At 32.8% G+C, this 23,574-nt stretch overlaps 1 long non-coding RNA gene across 1 annotated transcript in view; it reads right to left on the bottom strand.

Annotated features, from left to right (window-relative positions):
* Positions 1-23,574, bottom strand: part of LOC101177085 — a 112,045-nt gene that overhangs the window by 82,922 nt on the left and 5,549 nt on the right. The gene's annotated exons all lie outside the window — the stretch shown is intronic.

A 23,574-nucleotide genomic window follows, 5' to 3' on the forward strand; every position in this document is an offset into this window, starting at 1 on the left:
TTGCATGTTAGAAAATATTTATGGATAAACTAATAAAGAGATTGAAGTTATCAATATTTACCAAATGTGAAAACCTCTCATTTATCTTTGACTCCTCCCCAATGTATCAGTTATCTATTGATAAAATAACACTGTAAACAAACGCACACACAGCACACCACACACACACACACACACACAATTCTCACTGGCATAAAACATCTATTTATTATTTTTGGGGAGTGAGTGGGTCATCAGAATCGTTCTATTGCCTTGGGTCAGGCTTGACTGATCTGTTATGGGCTCACACGTGTGGCTACAAGAAGGCGACAGTTTGGCTAGGGGCTGACTGGCCTTATTATGGACTTAACTGGGACCATTCACCCTTGCTTCTTACCATTTTTTATCCTAGAGTAAGCTGGCTTGAGCTTATTTTCCTGTTGGTTGCAGTGTTTCAAGAAAGAAAATGGTAATTTGAAAGCACTTCTCAAATTTTTACTTGTGTCAAGTTTGTTATTGTCATAGTGGGCAAAATAAGTCATATGGCTAATGCTAGAGTTAATTTGGAAAAGGAGACACCACTTCTTCATGGAAATAGCTACAAAGTCAAATGGCAACGAGCTTAGGCGTTTGTATAGATAGAATGTTGATAGAACTTTGGCCAGCAATGCATTACCCCCTACATCTAGTTGTTACTAGTTTTCCTCTGAATGTGAAAGCATGTGTTTCTGCCCTGTTTCTAACATTACCACTCTTATGCAAAATCTTCTAACTCCTACTTTAATTATAGTATTGATCTTGTAACTAGATTTTATGTCTTCTAAGTCTTACTCCTCCTCAGTATTTCCTACACACATTTAATGGGTTTTCTTCTATGATATTTAATGACAATAACTTGAGAATAGGATTGCATTCTTCTTTATATCTTCAATAATGTTGTACCTATTGGACACAAAATATACATACTTTTAATTAGTGAAATATGTTAATGAATAAAAGAAAAAACACACAATAAGCAAATCTAAAAATTCAACCTTAAGCATATCCATATATAATCATTTCACTGGAATCCCTATGAATTCAGGTCACTTTCCCCAAAATTCTTAAAGTATGACAGCTTTACTCAAGTTATTAATTATATGTTTGTTTACTGTTAGATATGGGATACCAATTTTGTGATATTCTAAAACCTTCCAAATTCAGTTATACTGATTTATTTTTTCATTATGATTGTCTTTTACATCTATGAAATACAATGGGATATTTAGAAGTGGTTGTGTGTTTCATGTTACATTTGAGTTTGAAAAGGTATCGTTTTGAGATAACTCTTACATCAGCAAAGGAGTAATATTAGAACAAATGCTCAATTATTCGTTGGATTGATTGTCATCATAATTGTTGTTCCATATCATCTCAGTATTTATACCAGAACTGAGGGGTAACTTAGTCCTTTGGGAAGTTTTATCAACTCTTTAAAATATATGCTTCATAATTATTGCTTTAAGAAACTGATTGATAATAGTGCGGCTTGGAAATTTTTATAATGTTTTCCAAAGGCTTAACTACATCAGCTAATAGTATATTCACTGTATTTTATGGCTCACTGCAGGTTCTAAATGCATAGTTTATATCAGATAGCTGATAGAAGATAATAATTTTTTCAAAATACCTGTAACATGATAAATCAAACCTCAGTAGAATGAGCATATAATTTATCCAAACCGGCCACTGTTTGGAGTGAAAAGAATGCTATTAATACGTATCAAAGAAATAAAGAATTTTTTTAGGCAAAATGAGACTTACGATTACCAAAGATATTAGCAACGTTTGATAATAAGATTACCAGATCAAACTGGGTGTGCAAATGTGTGTGTTTCTAAGGGCAGATATTTGGAGAGCGATACTAAGATCATGTGGATAAATTTTCTTAATGAAGTTTACTGATAGTGATAAGAATATGAGTATAGAATGGAAAAATGGTATATTCAGTGTTGTAGAATAAGTAGCTAGTTGGCCAATAGCTACACCTGCCTTTCAGTTTTCTTCCTTTCTTCCAAAATTATTTGTTATGTAGATATAAAGGAAAGTTAAAAAATCTCAGGACCTCCAAACTCCTTAGGCAAAGGAGAAGGTCAAGCTTGGAAGCTGAGTCATGTAATGCCTTCCTCCAAATGAATAACTATCACTAGGATTATGTGTCAGCCAGATTCTGTCAAGGTAAAAGGCCTTGGGCATCTATAAAGGACTGCCCTCACAGATCATTCCTAAATAAATTCTTTGCTGGCCTCTCATAGACAAGGGCCTGACAATTGTAACTTTAGGTCTACACTGTAAATCTAGCTCCTAAAACTGAAGTCTGTTTTATTCCACACTGATGTTGTCCATTACAAGCTTATCTTCCCAGATGCAGAACAAAGACAAGATGGACCAATCATTCCTCCACCTACCTGGAAACATCGGCATAACTGAATTTTTCTTTACTCCTTTTTTTCTCTTCAAACATTCACGTTAGGTTATGTAAAATGTAGATTTATTGGGGGTCACTAACTGAAGTCTCAATTTAAGAAATGTATTGATTGACCTTACTGCCTACCTGCTCTCTTCCTACATGCCTTCCCCCACCTTTAAGGAAATAAATATAAATCTAAATCTCTTTTTTTTTTTTTTTTTTTTTTTTTTTTTTTTTTTTTTTTTTTTTTTTTTTTTTTTTTTTTTTTTTTTTTTTTTTTAAAAAAATTAAAAAAAAAAAAAAAAAAAAAAAAAAAAAAAAAAAAAAAAAAAAAAAAAAAAAAAAAAAAAAAAAAAAAAAAAAAAAAAAAAAAAAAAAAAAAAAAAAAAAAAAAAAAAAAAAAAAAAAAAAAAAAAAAAAAAAAAAAAAAAAAAAAAAAAAAAAAAAAAAAAAAAAAAAAAAAAAAAAAAAAAAAAAAAAAAAAAAAAAAAAAAAAAAAAAAAAAAAAAAAAAAAAAAAACACTGAAAAAACATTTCTAAAGACCTACTTTCTCAAGAGAACAAATCCATCCTCATGAGAATTTATTCAGTGTCTTGAAAGTGAGAACTCACTTACTACTATGAACACAGCACCAAGCTATTTATGAGGGATTATTCCTCATGATCCAAACACTTCTCCTTTGTCCCCACCTTGCAACACCATCATGTTGAGAATCAAACATGAGTTTTGGTGGAACAAACAAACCATATTCAAACAATAACAGTAAATCAGATAAATCCCCCCAATTCAGCAACTTAATGCAATTAAATATTATTTTTTGGTATCAGAATACTATATGTGATTGAGAGATGTTGTGGCATTGTTAGGGGAGGGAGTGGGGCAGAGATAGGAACTCTGAGCCATATACATTCACTCAAGGATTCAAGCTTCTTCAATTTTAGAGCTCTGCCACATTTTACTCATATTTCCAAATGTTGCAGTAGGCCTTCTTATGCCACTAGATGAGGAACAATAGATATAAGCCAGTGTACATTTCTGTCTCATTATATTGGCCAGAACTTAATTACTGAGCCTTACCTTACTGGAGAGAAAGCCGAGAATTGTAATTTGTCTGTATTGCTAGTGTGCAAGGGAAAAACAAAATAAGTGTGATAGGCACACAGCATTTTTGTGAGGACTAAAATCATTTACTCCCTCATTTATTCTGAACACTGCAAATAATAACAATACCTACTGTCTACAGTAATATGACTTTGCCTTTCCACTGTCTTTTCTAACAGTACTTTGCTTTTCCATGAGTTTCCTGCCTAGGCAAAGGATTTGGTTTTTCATTGTAGGAACTTTCTGAAAGATCCATCAGCTCTTCAATTGAAAGCATTAAGAGAGTTGTGTTATAGGATTATTTCACCTCAAAACCCACTCTGCTGTTCCCACTACCCTTACCAATTGGTAGGAAATTCTTACCAATTCTTAATCAATCCCTGCATTGAAAGACTCATCTTAAATTCTTTCTTAATAAATTCTGACCTGACCGCCCCTCCTCTAGAACATGGCTATAGCTTAAAAGAGGTGGTCTTCTCATTTTTACTATAATAACAAATAAATTAAGGCTTGTGTTATTAAAAGTTTATGTCGATACTTGGAGAAGTCAGCATTCAAACATTTTTTACATTAAAGCTTTTATTTATTTAGGATATGTAAATTTGTTTTCGCTAAAAAGCCCTCGTGATGTACTTTAGAATTTCCCTACAATTTGCACATGATTGTGCAGCCAGTAGTAGCTAGAAATAAATAAATGACCAAATCTCAGGAAATTAGGACTACATCAAGAGGGTGTATCTTATATTCAGTTGAGATGATTTATAGTGTTAAACAAGAGATGTTATAGAATCAAAATATATCTAAGTTGAGGGAGAGAGAGAAAACATTTACAGATTATGGTAATTCTGACAAATGCTCCTGTTTCATAAAAATTCGGTGTGGATAAGTAAAACCATTTTAAAACTCAAGTGAACTTTATAACTGAGATAGAACCAACAAAATAAAACAGACATACAAAAACCCAGAGTAATAGTGTAAACAGAGATAATTCATTCCCTAAGCTATTTTTCTAAAACATTACCACTTGAAGGGTGAATTATGTAGGGAATCTAATGAAAAAAAAAAAAAAGCCATTGTTACACACCTGCATAGATTTCTGTGGTAGCAGTAGAATATTGATACCTAAAATTACAGAAACAGCACTATTAATGAATCTTGGTCAAATTCTCGACATTGAACAAAGGTAGATGTTGAGGCAAAGATTGCTTTGCAGTTATTTCTGCAAAAAACTGTTCTCGTGGAACTATTGAAAGCAAGCTTATTGAACATACTTATATTCAGTTACATAATTTCTACCAGTTACATACTTTGGATCATAGGACACACGTAAGACAAAAGTGAGAGATGGAAAAATATATTTTATTCAAACATAAAATTGTGACCCAAGAGAGCATCAGTGACTATAACAACACAAGATAAAATAGACTTTCAGTCAAAAACTGTTACAGAAGACAAAGTAAAACAGCATATAATAATAAAAATCAGTTCACCAAGAAAATATAACAATTATATATACACCAAATAACAGAGCTCCTAACTATATAATGCAAACATTGATAGAATTGAAAGTAGAAACAGACAGATATAAAATATTAGGAGACTTCAATATTCCATTTTCAATAAGGAATAGAACACTAGGCATAATATCAATAGGTAAATAAAAAGTTTGAACAATGCTATAGATCCAGTAGACATAGCAAAAATATACAGCCCACTTCACCAAACAAAAGCAGAATATATATTCTCAAGTGACCATGAAACACTCTTGAGACTAGACCATAGGGTAGGCCATAAAACAAGTATTAATGAATTTCATAAGACTGGAATTATACAAAGTATCTTTTCTGATCATAATGGAATGAAATTAGAAATCAATGCAGAAAGAAAACTGAAAAGATCAAGTATGTGCAAACTAAACGACACAATATTAAACCAGTAAGTCAGAAAATAAGTCGCGGGAAATTAGAAAATACCTTGAGACAAATGAAAGTGAACATACAGCATATCAAAACTTATTAAATGCAGGGAAAGCAGTGCTGAGAGGGAAAATTATAGCTGCAACTCTTTACAGTATAAAAAAGCAAAATCTCAAATAAACAACCTAACTTTATATCTGAAGGAACTAGAAAAAGAACAAACTAAACTTGAAGCTAACAGGAGGAATAAAATAATAAAGATTAGAACAAAGATAAATGAAATGCAAAACAGAAAAAGAAGAAATTAACGAAACAAAGAGCTGGTTCTTTGAAAATATCAACAAAACCGATAAACCTTTTAGTTAGACTACAATTTATACTCTGCCATTTAGGAAATAGAATCTGGAAGTGTCTCGTTTTCCAAAAGCACTCATTTGAATTTGTCTCTGTGAGTCCATCAGTAAAATTATTTATAATATTTTACTCACAATTATTAGCATAGACAAATGTATATATTTTTCTAATACAAGTCGAGTACTTTTTTTTTCTTTCTCAAATCACCAATTAAAGTTCAAAAGCATTAAAATATTTGAGTGAAATCGAAGTTTGGTTTTCACCTGAAACAGACCCCAAAATAAAAACCTGGTGACCTGTATTTTATTGAGAATGTGATTGATGCCAAGAAATAGAAGGGAGGCATTGAGGAAAGTGGGACAGAGAAAGAAGTAAAACCAGGAAAGAGTGTTTTAATGAACTGTTTACTGCTGAGGGTTGCTGGAGCTCAATCCTGCTGGGGACCTTCTAAGGAAATATGTAGAATGTACTTGGAATTTCCTCATTAGTCTATGTAAAGGGTGAGGTTTTTATTCACAATTCCATGCCCCATAGGTTGACTACCCTGAGAGATATTAACTTCCCCACAGTTTGTTGCCTACGGCTGCTTTGAGGAAACTGAACTAAGATATGCTAAGGTGTATTCTTAATTGCTTGGTCTCGGACATTAGCAGTGATGCACTGGAATTGTTCCTTACAGAACTGCTGCAAATGGATGAGGGCGCCAGATATGGTACTGTGCAACAAGCGTCTAAGTTCATGCTTTACATCACTCTGATGTGCTCCGTGCTGTACATAATTCCACTCTATCACTACCTCTTCAAAGTGGTGGATGATCACAATGTCAGAAAACTTAAGGAAAGACTTGATTATCTTTAACAAGAGAGTTTAGTTTCATGCTTCTAATTATAACCTATTTTAACGTGCAAGTGTTAACTTATATCAGTAAAATATATAAAAATGCCCTCAAAAATATTTCTAAGATAAAGTAGAAATTTTACCACTTCATTACAGTGTTATTTAAAGTGATATATTTCTCTAAAAATGAAGGCCAGAAAGTGGCAACATATATTTGGTAACATTTTAATTGAAACTTCTAAGACGATTTAGAAGATTGGCAGACTAAAAGGAGATAATTTAATCATTAAATGTGTTTGTTGTGTGAATAGAATGAATTTTGATAACTTTATCAAAATATTTATTTCACTTTTTCATTCCTCATATACCAAAAAAAAAAAAAAAACCATGGATAATATAAACCTAATATAAAATTCCAAATATCTTGCTTTTGGTGAACAGTGATTTCATGGCACAGAAGTACAGCTTTTAAGAGATTATTTTTAGTATGCATAAAATTGTGCATATTATCCAATATCAATTTGAGAATTTATTAATTTGTCATTTATACCTCTCCTACATCACAAACTAATTTGAAGCTACTACTGAACAAGAGAGATTAAAACATTTTTAAATGATTTTTTCTTGATGCTTCAGTTTCAAGCATTAGACACCAATTAAAAAAATGCCATCTCAGTATCATGTAAAGTTGTTTTGTTAAATGTCTTTCTTTCCTTTCCACTGTATGCTTCAAGTTTTTAAATTCATGAATAAAATTTGGAATAAAAGACATAGTTGTTCAACATTAATTTTCAATGATGTAATAAACTAAAGGAGTTGGGAGAAAAACTTTCTTTACTCAAAAAATGTGTATCTTTGCAAGAGAAAAATAGGTACAGCAAGTATCTTTAAAATAGAATCTCAAATGAATAACAAATAAGAAAACAATATCAATCAAAAGAGAAAGTAAACATCAAATCACTTGGAAAATAAAAAGTACTTTTCTAGTTATTCTTGAGCCAAAGACAAATAGAACCTTATTGCTGTACTCACTTAACAAGTATAGCTATCAAAACATTGACTGATATCAAAGATACATTAGAAAAAACTTATAGCATAAAGTGTTTAGAAAAAACTAAAACAAGAAAAATGAGTCATAAGCTCATTTTGCTTAAAAATCCTAAAAAAAGATAAAATATAAAATAATAAATTATAAAAATTCTACTTAGTAAAAATGCAAAATTTATTTGAAGAAACAAATTCAAAATGCAAGCTGATGTCAAAAATAAATACAGAATATGACAAATGCTAAAGATGATAGTATAAAAATTGTTAAATATATGATGGTTAAAATATATTATTTTATGCTAATAAATTTAAACATTTTTAAATAATTATCTTATTGGTCAATGTTAATTTTAAGACATATAATAATTGAAAAACTTGTCCAAAAATTGACAAATTTTTAAAATGCTAACTCCCAAGTAGATGGTTTCAGGAAATTTTATGAGCAAGTTTTTCAAGGGACAGATCACAAATCAGTAGACATCATTGCTCTTAGTTTTGAAATACTAGACTGCTAATATAAATTACTAAAAGAAATCAATGATGCCCAATATTACTAATTTATTTGGCATTCTTCATTACCTATAAAACTAAAATGAAATATAAAGTATAAAATATTTTTATGTGGGAATTTACTGGGAAAACAAAAAAAATTAAAATGTTTATAATCAACACAAATATTCAACACAGCATCTAGTTACAAAAAAAAGATTGAAGACACATATTATCAGCTAGAGACTAAATGTATGCATTATCCCGTAAACAAATTTCTTAATATGTATCAAAAGACTTAAATTGCATATATCTTTTGAATTAGCAAATTGTCTCCTAGGAATTTATAATAATGAAATATTGACACAAATGTGCTAGAACCAATGCACACATATGCTTATTACAGCTTAGTTTATAAAAGCAAAGTATGAAAAATACATTAAATGTGGAATTATAATACATTAATGATATGCAATGTTATATAATTTATATTAGTAATTTCAAGTCAGGTTTTAATAACTTAGGTTTGATAGCTATTGAAAATGAAAATACGTATTTTTACAAACCAACTGGTACATGTTACATATATTATGATTTATAATATACTAAGTTTACTGTTTGGAGGCATATATCCCAAAATCTTACATGTCATTATTTATTGTTGGATTGTTTACTATTTTCTTTCACTTCATTACTGTATTCAAATAAGAAAAAGGGAAAAAAGAAAGAAAGAAATAGCTTTTTCTTAAGGGAGAGAGGAAAACTAAAACTTACTTGAGGATAACTCATCCAACTAATGCAGCCAGGGGCACATTGGAGCATTAGGATAATTACACAAATCTGAGAGCCACAGTTCTGAACATAAGTACCATTCACTGAATAAAAGCCACATCAGCCAGCATTATGCAGAGCACAATAAAAGCAAACTGCTTATTTGAAAATACTGTTTCATTAACAAGCGATCTTTAAAAATTTCTAGACAGAAATATTAGATGTTCTCTGCAATTAGTACTACACAACTATATATGGAGACATTTTTATTATGATACAATCATGAGACATCAACAAGGTCAGTAAGATCTCTTAAGAACAGGATGGAGACATTTTTCATAGTTATACTTGGCTAAGATATCCACCCATTAGTTGGTGAGAAGGATTTGGAAACTAATGTTACAACAACACTCCAGCTTTTTAAAAAAAATGTGTATTTATTCCTTACTTAACTATTTAGTTGTAAAGGGTTTTCCTTCTGTATTAGGATTCCCGCTTTCTTAATATTTTTGTTTTTATTATCAAGTACTAAAAAAGGATCTTGGACCCCAGCCAAAATTATTACATCAAGGCCTAGATCCAGACTGCTACAACCAATTGCCTTTTTGTTATTCATTCAATACTAGCCTTTAATAAATATTTTTTGAACACCTATTAATGCCATTTATATGTCTCCATAACATTATCACATCCTAAAAATGAACCCAAATCTTTTCCCGCAAACTCAATTGTAAAGTCAAGACACATTTCCAGGAACTTTGTACCGTTTCCCAAACACCATGTGTAATCCATCACTAAGTCTTGTCCCTTTTGCCACCTAAATTGTTCTTGGATTCATTTACCTTTCTACTATTCCAGTGTCGTCGTAATCGTAGCAGTTCAAGTCCGCATCATTTATCTTCGGGATTACTACGGTGTTTTCCTACTTGGCTTTCTTCCTTTCACTGTTGCTTTTCTCTCTTGCATTTCTTACACTTTCCTTCTATTCATATGGATATGATCATAGTACTTCATCTCTTCTACTTAAAATGGCTTTCCTTCCCTTTGCTCAACAGATAAATATGAAAATCTTAACAAGGTTCTTCGAGGCCTTTCTGATTCTATAGATTCATCTCCCTTCATTCAGTGTGTCATTCTGTGTGCTCAAAATTTATTTTCTTAAGTTTCTTGAAACAGGTATGCCCCTTGTAGTCATCCCTAGCATCAGCTCCCACAGTCCCTTGTACCTTTGCTTCATAATACCAGCATTTTTGTTGACACATTTTAATATAATTCTCTCACATATGTAGGTTTTTCACATTACACTATACACTGAGGGTTAAAAAATGTGTATCTTTATCCATCACATTATCTCATTCCTGGCACTTATTAGGCATTGGATGTTTTTCTTATTGTAATGAAGCCACAAAAATATTAGCACTTCTTATAGAAGTGTTTTTATTTTTTTATTTTATTCTGAAATAATTCTGCAGCCCTCATCACTGTCTAATTTCTGGAATTACATACCCTTCAGAGAAACATTCACTGGCAGTCACTCCTCGTTGCATCCTCCCCCTGCCCCTCGAAAATAATAATCTACTTTCTGTCTGTATAAACTCACCTATTCTGTGCATTTCATATAGTATCAGTAATATAGTACATGGCTTTTCTGTTTGGCTTCTTTGACATAGAATACATAATGTTTCAGTGTTCATCCATGTTATAGCATGTATCTGTACTTTGTTCTTTTTATGGCTAAATAATATTTTATGGTATAGACATACCACATTTTGTTTATTCTTTCATCAATTAAACAATTTGTGTTGTTTCCAGATTTCGGCAACTGTGAATAATGTTGTTACAAACAATTGCGTGCAACTCTTGGATGCACATATGTTCTTATTTCTGTTGGATACATATCTAGCAGTGGAGTTTTGAGGTAACACAATATTTTTACTTTTTTGAGGAATTGACAAACTATTTTCCAAAGCAGCTGCACCATTTTATGTTCCCAGAAACAACGTAGGAGTGTTCCATTTTTCTACATCCTTGACAACATCCTTATCTTTTTAATTGTAGCAACATTATTAGTGGGTATGAAGTGTTATTGCATTGTGATTTTAACTGGCCTTTCTCTAAAGATGATTTATAGTGAACATCTTTCTGTGTTCTTTGGCTCTTTGTATATCTTACTTCGAAAAATGTCTGTTTAAATTTCTCACCCATTTTAAATTTGGTTACTTGTCTTTTTGTTGTTGATTTGTAACATTTCTTCATATACAATCTCAATTCTACAACCTTATCAGAATAATATTTACAAATATTTTATTCCATTCTGTGAGGTGTCTTTCCGTATTTTTTTCTTGATAGAATTCTCTACAACAGTTTTAATTTTGACCACGTTCAATTTATTCTTTATTTTTCTTTTTGTTGTATGTGCTTTTGGTGTCATATCTGAGAGATCGTTGTGTAATCTAAACTCACTGAGATTTATGACTATGTTTTCTAATAAAAGTTTTACAGTTTTGCCTCTTTTATTTAGGTAGTTGGTATATTTTGAGTAAATCTTTATATATAGTGTGAGGTAAGGTTCCTATTTCATTTGTATGTGAATATTCAGTTGTCTCCAACTCATTTATTGGAAAGAGTATTTTTTTTCTTATTGAATTATGGCACCCTTATTGAAAATTATTTCACCATAAATGTAAAGATTTATTTCTGAATGTTCAGTTCTACTTCATTGTTATATATGCCTATTCTTATGCCAGTACCACAATGTCTTCATTAAATTTTGAAATGTGAATTCAAGAGTTATTACAAATTTAATTTCAAAAGTGTGAATCCTGCAACTTTGTTTTGTTTTATTTATTTATTTATTTTCTCCAACAGTTTTGACTATTCTGGATCTCTTGCCTTTTCATATGAATGTTGGAATCAGGTTGTCCATGTCTGCAAAATGGCAGTTGGGATATTTATAGATATTGCATTAAATCTGTAGATAAATTTGGGGAATACTGGCATCATCATAATAATGTCTTCCAATTCATGAACTCAAAAATGTCTTTTCATTACCTTAGGGTTTTTATAAAATTTATTTCAATAATGTTTGTCATTTTCACTGTATATTTGCACTTATTTTGTTCAATTTATTTCTAAGTATTTTATTTTTTATTGCAATTGTAAATGAAATTGTTTTCTTATTTTGGTTTTTGTATTATTCACTGCTAATTATTGAAAATATAATTTATTTTTCTGTATTTGTTTTCTACCCTGCATTATTGCTGAATTTGTTCATTAGCTATAATAAATAGAGTTTTTGTTTGTTTTATTTTGTTTTTTTTTTTTTTTTTTGAGACGGAGTCTCGCTCTGTCACCCAAGCTGTAGTGCAGTGGTGTGATCTCAGCTCACCGCAACCTCTGCCTCCCGGGTTCAAGTGATTCTCCTGCCTCAGCCTCCTAAGTAGCTGAAATTACAGGCGCGCAGCTAATATTTTTGTATTTTTAGTAATTATGGGATTTCACCATGTTGGCCAGGCTGGTCTCGAACTCCTGATATCATGATTTCCCTGCCTCACCCTCCCAAAGTGCTGGGATTACAGGCTTGAGCCACTGCGCCTGGCCAATAAATAGTATTTTTGTGGATTTCTTAGCATTTTCAAATTTGCAAGATCATGTCCTCTACAAATAGAGATAGCTGTACTTTTTCCTCTTCAATCTGATACTTTAAATTTATTTTTGTTGTCCAATTGCCCTGGTTAGAAACCCCAGCACAACACTGAAGTGTCAAGAGGGTATATCCTTGGCTTGTTCCTTGCCTTAGAGTGAAAGCTTGTGTTTCACCATTAAGTAGGATGTTAGTTGTGAGTTTTTAATAGATGACCTTACTTGGTTGAGGAAGTTTTCATCTATTTTTAGTTTTTTAAATATTTTTATATATAGCCAAATTCCCTCTACTCTAGTCTATGGAATTAATTTTATAAATTACAACTTTATACATATGTCCATCGATCCAGAATTATAACTATTATTCTACAAGTTGTATTTTAAATCAGATGTAAAAGTTACAGATAAAAACACATTAATGCTATCTTTATATTTATCCTTGTAGTTAACTTTGTGCTATTTTGTTTCTTCATGTGAATTAGAGTTACCATCTAGTACTCTTTCATTTCAGCCTGAAGGATTCTCTTTAATATTTTTTCTAGGGAAGGCCTACTAACTGACAAATTCTCTCAGTTTTTGTTTATTTAGAATGTCTTAATCGCTTCTCGTTTTTTGTTGAATAACATTGCTGGATATAGAATTCTTGGTTGATATCTTCATTTGATGCTTCAAATGTGTCATCCCACTGCCTTCTGGATTTCTTTTTTTTTTTTTCTAATTAGAAATCACCTGCAATTTTACTAATGATTTCTTATGCATGATGAGCATCTTCTCTCATACTGCTTTTAAAATTCAACCTTTGTGTTTTGCTTTTGACAGGTTGATTATGACATGTCTAGATATGGATCTCTTTAAGTTTATTCTAGTTTATTGAGCTTTTTGGATTTGTAGATTAATATGTTTCATCAAGTGTAGGAGTTTTGGGATCATTATTTCTTCAATTATATTTCCTGCTTTTTGCTCTCTGTCCTCGACTTCTGAAACTCCTATTGTGTGTGTGTTGGTATACTTAATGTTATATGTCATAGGTCTCTGAGGCTGTACTCATTTTTCTTAATTATTTTTCTTTCTTTTCCCATGACTGGATAATAGTTATTGGCCTATCTTAAAGTCTACGATTCTTTCCTCTGCCAGTTCAAATGCTCTGTTGAGCCCCTCTAGTAATATTTTATTCCAATTATTATACTTCTCAACACCAGAATTTGTACTTGATTCTTGTTAAAAAATCATTTTATTATAATAGTATTTTCTATATGCTAGCTGGTGAGGTACTGTCTTATAATTTCCTTTAGTTCTCTTAACATGAGACTCCTTTTTATTTTTACGTATTTTTTTTCCTGTACAGGCCATACTTGTTTATTTCTATGTCTTGTATTTTAAAAAACTGGACACCTTAAATAGTACTGTGTGGCATCTCTGGAAATCAAGTTTTCTCTTTGACCCAGAGCTTGCTGTTGTTGCTATTTGTTTCATGACTTTCCTGAGCTAAATCTTATGGTTTGTATTGTTTGTAGTATGTTGCCATTGAAGCTTCTGTTTAATTAGCTTAGTGGTTGGCTAATAATTAGACAGAGATTTTCTTAAATGACTGAAAGCCGACAAGTGTCCTAGCCTTTGGCAAGGGGATCCAATGATTTAGGATATGCCTTCAACGCTCAGGTAGGCTGTTTAAACTCTTCCTTAACCTGTACTATGTGCTTTCGTAAAGCGCCAAGGTTAGCCTGAGGTGAAATCTTAAAAACCTTTCAGGTGTTTCTTTGGTGTGTGAACAGCCATATGAATTAATGTGTCTTTCAACATTCCCAGGAATTTGTCAGAACTTTTCAAATCCTCCTATGGCAGTCTCATTCTCTTCTTTTCCTTCTAAGTTTTTGTTCAGCTTCTTGTTAACCTCAACTGATATTACTACCCCAGGCATGTGTGATGTTAAACGATTGCTACTGATTTTTTTTTTTGACAATTGTCCTTTGGGAAAGGACTGATTATATTAGCACATCTATAAGACAGGCTAAATAAAAGCAAATTCTGAGATTTGGGTTTTCCAGGGAATTTAGGAGAGCTACAAATCTGTTAAGTCATCTCCAGTGGCTGCTAGGCTACTCATTGTCACGGTAATTGTGAGCTGTTGGCTTTCAAGAGTACCATGAGGTTGGAAAGAGGAGGATAAAAATAAGGTAAGTTAAAGTACCACAAAATTCACTATTTTAAATAAGATTAAACTGCTTTTCTTCATTAAATGATCCTTGGATTGTTGCACATGTTAGATTATTTTCTAGAGTTTTAATAAAATGTTTTTTGCCAGTGTTTTCATTAAACAGAAAATTTTGGGAGATCTTAGAGATCTTTTGCCTACAATTTCCATTCTTATTACTCATAACAGTGGTTTTTAACCTTTGTTGTGTAGACAAAAAGAGTCAAACTCTGTAAAATATTTGAAGAGATTTATTCTGAGCCAAATGTGGGTGACTGTGACCCATGACACTGCCCTCAGGAGGTCCTGAGAACATGTGCCCAAGGTGATTGGGATGCAGCTTGCTTTTAGACATTTTAGAGAGGCATGAGACATCAAATACATTTGAGAAATACATTGGTTTGGTCCGTGTTAGAAATGTTTGTTCTTTGATGTCACAAAGAAATAGCACTTGAACATAAATTTATTTTTTTCAGCAAGTCTATTTTTTTTTTTTTTTTTACTTTCTGCAGAAAGGGTACACTTGCTAGCAGTTTTGTCATGAGAGTACACTGAACAAAGGAGACAGGGTCGTTTATAACCTGATGTGCCCACCTTACTGCCGTGTCTGGTTTTTATTGGCTGGAACGGGACTTTACATTTTCTGTTTGTCCTGATTGGCTAGCAACTTAGAACTTTTTAAAAGAGGCAAAGGCAGAGGAGAACGAAGGAAGGAGGAAGTAACTTGTGGAATGCTGAGGAAGGTAGAAACATCTTCAGATAAGGAAGAGGAACAGGCTATACCATAATGCCTGCTTGGACTAGTATAAGAATGCTAGGGCAAATATTTAGGCTAAATTGTGGGAGCTAAGAACGTAAAGTACATTGATTTCTGTATTACGGCTAGCAGATATTTAAGAATGTGAGTACTGGTCTTTGAATAAATTTTGCTTCTTTTTTTTTTTTTTTTTTTTTTTTGAGATGGAGTCTTGCTCTGTCTCCCAGGCTGGAGTGCAGTGGCACAATCTCGGCTCACTGCAAGCTCCACCTCCCGGGTTCATGCCATTCTCCTGCCTCAGCATCCAGAGTAGCTGGGACTACAGATGCCCACCACTGCGCCCGGCTAATTTTTGTTGTTGTTTTCGTTGTTGTATTTTTTCAGTAGAGACGGTTTCACCGTGGTCTTGATCTCCTGACCTCGTGATCCGCCTGCCTCGGCCTCTCAGAGTCCTGGTATTACAGGCGTGAGCCACCATGCCTGGCCTAAATTTTGCTTCTAAGAGAAGTTACCATGTATTCCTAATTAGACTGGGAGGAAAGTCTCTTTGAAGAGGAACCTCTACTTTACGTTTTACAGTCCAGAAAGGTGAGACAATTTGAAGTGGAACAGGTGGGCTTCCAGGCCATGGGTAAATTTAAACATTTTCTTGTTGACAATTGGTTGAGTTTGTCTAAAGACCTAGGATTAATAGAAAGGCAATGTTCAGGTTAAGATAAAAGATTCTGGAGAACAAGGTTCTTTGAAGTCTCATAGTGGCTGACCTTAGAGATGACGGATGACAAGTATTTCCTATTCAGACCTATAAAAGGTGCTAGACTCTCAGTTAATCTCCTCAGGATTGAGAGGGCCTGGAAGAAAAAGATCTAGCTATGTTAATAGAGATTCTTTACTGATGCACATTTTCTTCCACAAAGGACAGCTCTGCAGGGCATTTAAAAATATTTAAACATGTTTTGACACAAACTATTTGGATTTTCTTCTTTGTCACGTAATGTTATGCCAGAGTCAGATTGGAAAGGAAAACATGATATATAGAGTTAAATAAAACCCATCTGATGAAAATTTATAGTTTGTAGGGCATGACTCACCAAACTGCTTAGGTAGGAATTTGGGCAAGATAAAAAAAATCAGAGCTTAATCCTCAGTTGACTCACCAACATTTTATGGCAATCTAATATATATTATACTCTTGATATGCTAAGCATTACATTTCCTTCTACCTATAAATTAATTATGGATAAAAAAATAATAAGGATATGATACTGATGATAGGCATTTATTGTGTCTTTGTTACAGGAAAGGGGTTCGGATCTAGACCCCAAGAGAGGGTTCTTGGATCTTGCACAACAAAGAATTCAGGGCGAGTCTGTAAAGTGAAAACAAGTTTATTAAGAAAGTAAAGAAATAAGAGAATACCTACCCCATAGACAGAGAAGCCCCAGGGCTGCTGGTTACTCATTTTTATGATTATTTCTTGATGATATGCTAAACAAGGGGTGAATTATTCATGCCTCCCCTTTTTAGACCATATAGGGTAACTTCCTGACATTGCCATGGCATTTGTAAATTGTTATGGTGCTGATGGGAGTGCAGCAGTGAGGATGACCAGAGGACACTCTCATTGCCATCTTAGTTTCGGTGGGTTTTAGCCTGCTTCTTTACTGCAACCTCTTTTATCAGCAAGGTCTTTATGACCTGTATCTTGTGCTAACTTTCTTTTTTTTTTTTTTTTTTTTGAGATGGAGGCTCGCTGTGTCACCCAGGCTGGAGTGCAGTGGTGTGATCTTGGCTCACTGCAACCTCCGTCTCCCAGGTTCAGGCGATTTTCATGCTTCAGTCTCCTGAGTAGCTGGGACTACAGGCACATGCCACCATGCTCGGTTAATTTTTTGTATTTTTAGCACAGACTGGGTTTCACCGTGTTATTCAGGGTGGTCTCGATCTCCTGACCTCGTGATCCACCCGCCTCGGCCTCCCAATGTGCTGGGATTACAGGTATGAGCCACCGCGCTTGTGCTGACCTTCTATCTTGTCCTGTGATATAGGATGCCTTAACTGTCTGGGAGTGCATCCCAGTAGGTTTCGGCCTCATTTTACCCAGCTCCTACTCAAGACGAAGTTGTTTTGGTTCACATGCCTCTGACACCTTTACTATATACCAGTCATTGTTTAAGTACTTTACATATATTACTTCATTTAATTTCTCATTCATTCTATAACTTTCAAGTTTATGTAACTGAAGCACAAAGAAGTTCAGCAAGTTAATGGAAGAGGTTTGAAACAGGGTATCTCAATAAACAATGAAGTCATAAAACTCTAGAAAATTTACACAGAATATACAAATTTACATAACATGTAAATTTTACATAAATTTACACAGAATACACAAATTTACATAACATGTAACTTTTACATAAAAGTGTTAGAGATTCCCTGAAGCCTCTTAAGGGGCCAAATGTCAAGTACCGAATTACGGAAGACTATTTCCCAAAGATTTCTGTCATTTTTGCTTCATATTAAACATTAATAGAGCTGATGCATGATTTAAAGGGTAAGGTTTCATGTTATTGCATGCTAGGAATAAGTTTTCAGTGAAAACCTAGCATGTGGCAGACACCGACCTATGTTGTAGGTATTATCAGCTGTGAATACAACAGACATGCTGATGAATAATGTATTGCACGTTATAGAACTTTCAAGGCCACCCCACACATTAATGATAGAGTGAGAATTTGAACTAAGATAGATTTGATTCAACGTGTCTTGTTCTACTCTGCTGCACTTAAGATCATAACCATTCCTTGAATTAATAATTACATTAAAAATGCCCATTACATTACAAATAAAGTGGCCCCATATCAACACCTATCTCTAGGTGTGGACATAAAGTTGTAGCTACTCTGATAGGAGTAACTTAGACGCTTTTAACAGGTAAAATGTTGAGTAAAATTTTAAGGACATTTTTAATTCCTTCTAAAAGAGATACATTCTGTACCAGTAATAAGGTTTAACTCATCTAATTGTAACTGTAGGCAAGAGTCCAGCAAAACCTGGCCTGATTCCATCAGCCCCTCACCACTTCCCACACAATCCTTCACCCTTTTCAACTACTTCAAACATAATTCAACCTATACCACTGGTTTTTACACTGATTTATAGTGGTTAATAATGCTTTCATATTCTAATAGTTCATAATTAAACATGGGCAAAGAAAGTGAGAAAGAGTTGAATACTACTTTTTCAAACTTTAAATTGTTTTTAATTTAAAAACCGCTTTTGCATTCATTTTCTCATTTTGTTTTGTTGAAATAGGTTTACTTTTAAAGTATCAATTAATTAGAAAATACCCTTAACTTTTACATTAAATCTCTTGACTCTGTAATTCTTGGATTTGTCATATAATATTGAGCTATTCACAGCATATGGAAGTTAATTATGTTGCATTGTACAATCCTTAAAAAAATCTCAATTTAGAATGTATGACATTAACTGACAGGAAACACAGATCCTACTGTAGTTTACAAACTCGACAATAGCCAATCACCTTCTCAGTTTTCACAGTACATTGAGGTCACATTTTATATATTACAGCCAGGAGCAATGTAATGTGTTTGATATTTATTTTTCAAATATTAGAACATATTTCTTTGTCTTCCAGGAAAGTCATTTATTTTGATTTTCTTTTATTTTCACAGAAGTACTTACTTTGGGTTTGATATTTTTTAAAATAATGTTTGCTTAAGGAATTCCGATTAGCTCTTTCAGGGGATGAATTAGGCAAATATGGGTTTCTTGCATCTTGTGCTATTTCATTTAAAATCCATTAGAACTATATTAATAAATATATTTACAATTATTTTTCATGGAAGTAGATATTTTCAATTGCTTTGTAGTGTAGTAACGATTGTTCATAAATGACACAAGATGTACTTTGTGAGCAGTCCTTTATTTCGATGAATAATAAAACCTACAATTATGGTAGTTAACAAGTATTTTTCAATTACTGTTTCAATGACTTAGGATGGGCATTACCAAGATAACAGCTGCCTGAACTAGAAGAGGTAATTTTTGGTTTCATCATAAACAGTGTAGTATTGAGCTCAGAAGTACCTTTGTTTTATATTGTCTTCTCAACACAAGACAAATTATGACATTACAAAATAAATTCAGTTGCACACTGTTTATCCTCATGTGCGCATAGCAGAGAGATTTCATTAAGAAATGTCACCATTTTCCTAGACTTTTACTGATTTGATAACCAAGTGAAACTGCTACATCAGGCCTGGCGTGGTGGCTCACGCCTGTAACCCCAGCACTTTGGGAGGACAAGTCGGGCAGATCACCTGAGGTCAGGAGTTCAAGACCAGCCTGGCCAACATGGCGAAACCCCGTCTCTACTAAAAATACAAAAATTAGTCAGGCGTGTTATGGCAGGCACCTGTAATCCCATCTACTCAGGAGGCCGAGACATGAAAATTGCTTGTACCAGGGAGGTGGAGGTTGCAGTGAGCCGAGATTGTGCCACTGCACTCCAGCCTGGGTGACAGAGTGAGATTCCATCTCAAAAAAAAAAAAAAAGCTGCTACATCACAAGAATTATACAACACATAAAATGCTTTGCCACTATAATTTTGATGTCTCAATGAATTAGTCTGCCATCCATATCTCATATAGTAACATCATATTTCAATAATATTTTAGTTACATATTGGTAGAGTATATTTTACTGTAAGTAAATGTGGCCATAAAAATTTATTATGTTAGGTGATTGAGACATCCAAGGGTTTTTTCCATGGCTAGTCCTCTAATAGGGATTAATTGACTGACACTTTTGACTTTCTATAGGGTTAATGATGGCCAATGACTAACACATTAATAAATCCTAATACGTTTTTACAGATATGATACAGTAATATGAATACTGTCTGTGACTTAATCTTTTATAGTTTGAGAACTGACAAATTCAACACTTGGCAATATAACCCTCCGTGGTTCAAGTGTTGTTGGGTTGGCAAATTTTTGCCATCAGTGCTCTTTCCATTTGCACATAATTAATTAGTAATAAGTGTAGAGATTGTATTATGACCTAGTTATATATCTCTGTGGAAATCTGTGTATTGAGATAAAATGATAATACTAGATAGAATGCATGAAACCAATCTCAAATGCCATTTAAATTTTGCTTTTCCATTTATAAATGTACTTGGTGAGATGTATCTCATTAGAATTTTTTAAACTGTTGTTACTGAATATGCTTTAAATATTATGCAACATATTGATATTTTGAACATGTATCTCAATATCTTTATATGCAAAATATCACCTCTGGTGAGATTATTATTCATCTAAACAGTTATCAAAAACTACTTGGATCTTTAGGAAAACATTTTTTTTGCTTACTCTTCTCTACTTTAATGCATATCAAGTTTATTAGAAGTCTCTAAACCACATACCTTAAATAAAATTATAGACTTATGATATATGATCCTTCCACGTAGACAAACTGACTAAATTTATGAATGCAAATGGTATCCTTCCTCATTATTTGTGGAACACCCCTGGTAAATTTGTCTGATGACTTGTGGACATATAAGAAGAAAAAGCATTTGTCATTGGAAAGGTTAACGTTATTAAAATTTTTTCAAGTAGCATTTTGTAAAAAGCTTGTTAGAGATGGTTCTGCGTATATGTGTATATTTTATAATTTATGTATGTAAATTAATGAAGTGATTGCATTTAAAGATGATTTCACTGAAGCTCATCCTCTGGAGAGGTAGCCTACACCGAAGTCTTAACTAAGAGTGACTAAACTAATGAAAATAAACACAATTACTTTCACTTTTTTTTTTTTTAATCAGTCAATGCCTCTACTTTCAGGCATAGAAAGGCCCCATGTGATCTGTAAACTATATTTATTTTATTAAATACCTATTACTGTGTCAGGAGCACACACTCAGTTTCTTTTCTTTACATTCATCTAAAAATGTTTCAGAAATTCCATCCTGTGATTGCTGCATAATTCCAACACTTGCTGTACCTGATATTCTACAGGATATCCCAATTTCTTGAGTCACCTTATAAAAAGTGTGCTAAGGGAAATATATTCATTTTTGTTATTGTTTTGAAAAGAGGATCTTACTAAATTTCAACAGAAACAGCTTCTAAGAAAAAAATAAGAAATTATGCTGCAATGAAACTTATCACTTAACAATAATTACTAATTAAAAGATCATCAGCACTTTTTTTAATGGTTCACTCAATTTTAGCACTCATTCATTTGTTCATTTGCTTCAAAAATAGTTAGGTGTCTACAGGTGCACGTTGTTGTGTTTGTTGCTGGGGATATATAGAGGAAAGAAGTCCCCGCTCTCTTAGAACTCAGTCTTTCAGGACATTGGATATTAAACAAATCATAACTCTGCAAAATGTTTAGTTACAATTATGATTTGTGTTACAAATGGGAAATACAGAGTGCTGTAAAACATACAAAAGGGAAACTTACTAGATCTATAAGAGGGGCTCAGAAAGACTCCCCTGAAGAAGTAACATTTAAACTAAGATTTGATGAATAATAGTTATTCAGGCAAAAAGAACAAGGGGATGGGTGCTCCAGGGAGATGGAACATAAATAGAAGGCTTGGACTTTCTCCCTCCACATAGCAGAAATAAGCATAGCATCTTAAAAGTTCAACAATAACTACTACTATATGAATTGCTTTAACTTTAACACAAGAAGATTTAATAATAGCTGTACATGCAACATGAAGGAAGCCATAATGGCATATAATTTATTCATCTTTGAAATAACTGGATTCAAAGAATGCCTTCAAAGAAACATATTTCCCATGCAAACACATATTCAATTGTGGGACAATAAATATGTATTACACAGTGCTCAAAATTTAGAACTTCTTTGCAAGTTCCAAGATGTATGACGCTTATATACATCTACTATGAAAAAACCAATTACACTCTGCTCCATGGAATGTCGTTTAAGGTAGAGTAGAATGAATGAACACTTGTAAGCGAGTTAGAAAGTACAGGTCCTCGTTGCAGTTTGACTGTGACCAGCCTAAGTTTTCGTTTCTTTTTGCAGTGTAGGTAACATTATTTCCTTACAGGGGCATTATGAGAATAAAATGTGTAATATTTGTTTTGAGTTTCGAAAATTGGTATAAACTATACAAATGGAATATTTTATCATTTTTCCCCTGACAATTCCACACATATTTGGGTTTTTCTTATCTTTGATCAGATGTCTTCCCTTTATTGGAATGTTTGCAACACGTACTCTTCTTTTTTTCCCCTAAAGGTCCAATTAAAATCCCATTACTTTTTTGAGGCTTTTTTTCCACCATAGAAGTTATTTTCTCTTCCATCTCTAAACTGTCTTAGCACTTACAAATTATCTGGTGACTGGCATTTATTGACTTGTATGCTTATTTTAATGTGCGTTTCGAAGGCATAGTATTTTGATGTTGAAAGGGAAATTAAAGTTTGGTCCAATAGATTTCAGAGGTCGGGCTTTCCTTTGAATTCTTTCAACCCACTTGTCAAATAAATTTTGCTTGAACAGCTCCTCTGACAGATAGCTTGGTATCCTTTGATTAAGTGTATTTTACTTCTTGACATCTCTAAGAGAAAGTTGTTTGTTTTTAATTGACACTAAATATGTCAAATTGCTTTCATACCTGGCAACTATTTCCTGATGCTTTCTACCATCGTCTTCCTTTTTCTGGGCAAAGCAAGCTTTCAGAGTTTCAGGTATTTTAGTTATACTTATCATTCTTGCCTAAAAATATTCCAGGAGAATATCTATCTATCTATCTATCTATCTATCTATCTATCTATCTATCTATCTATCTATCTATCCGTCTGTGTGTGTATGTGTGTGTCTTATAGAGTATTTAGAACTAAGTGTATTATTTAACTATAATAAAATGATTATCTTTTGTTTTAAATATTTCAGCCTCAAACTTCATTACATTGTTGATGATCATATCAAGTTTATTTTACTTTATATTAAATCCACATGTC

Source organism: Nomascus leucogenys, chromosome 12, assembly GCF_006542625.1.
Source record: "Nomascus leucogenys isolate Asia chromosome 12, Asia_NLE_v1, whole genome shotgun sequence".
NCBI lineage: Eukaryota > Metazoa > Chordata > Mammalia > Primates > Hylobatidae > Nomascus > Nomascus leucogenys.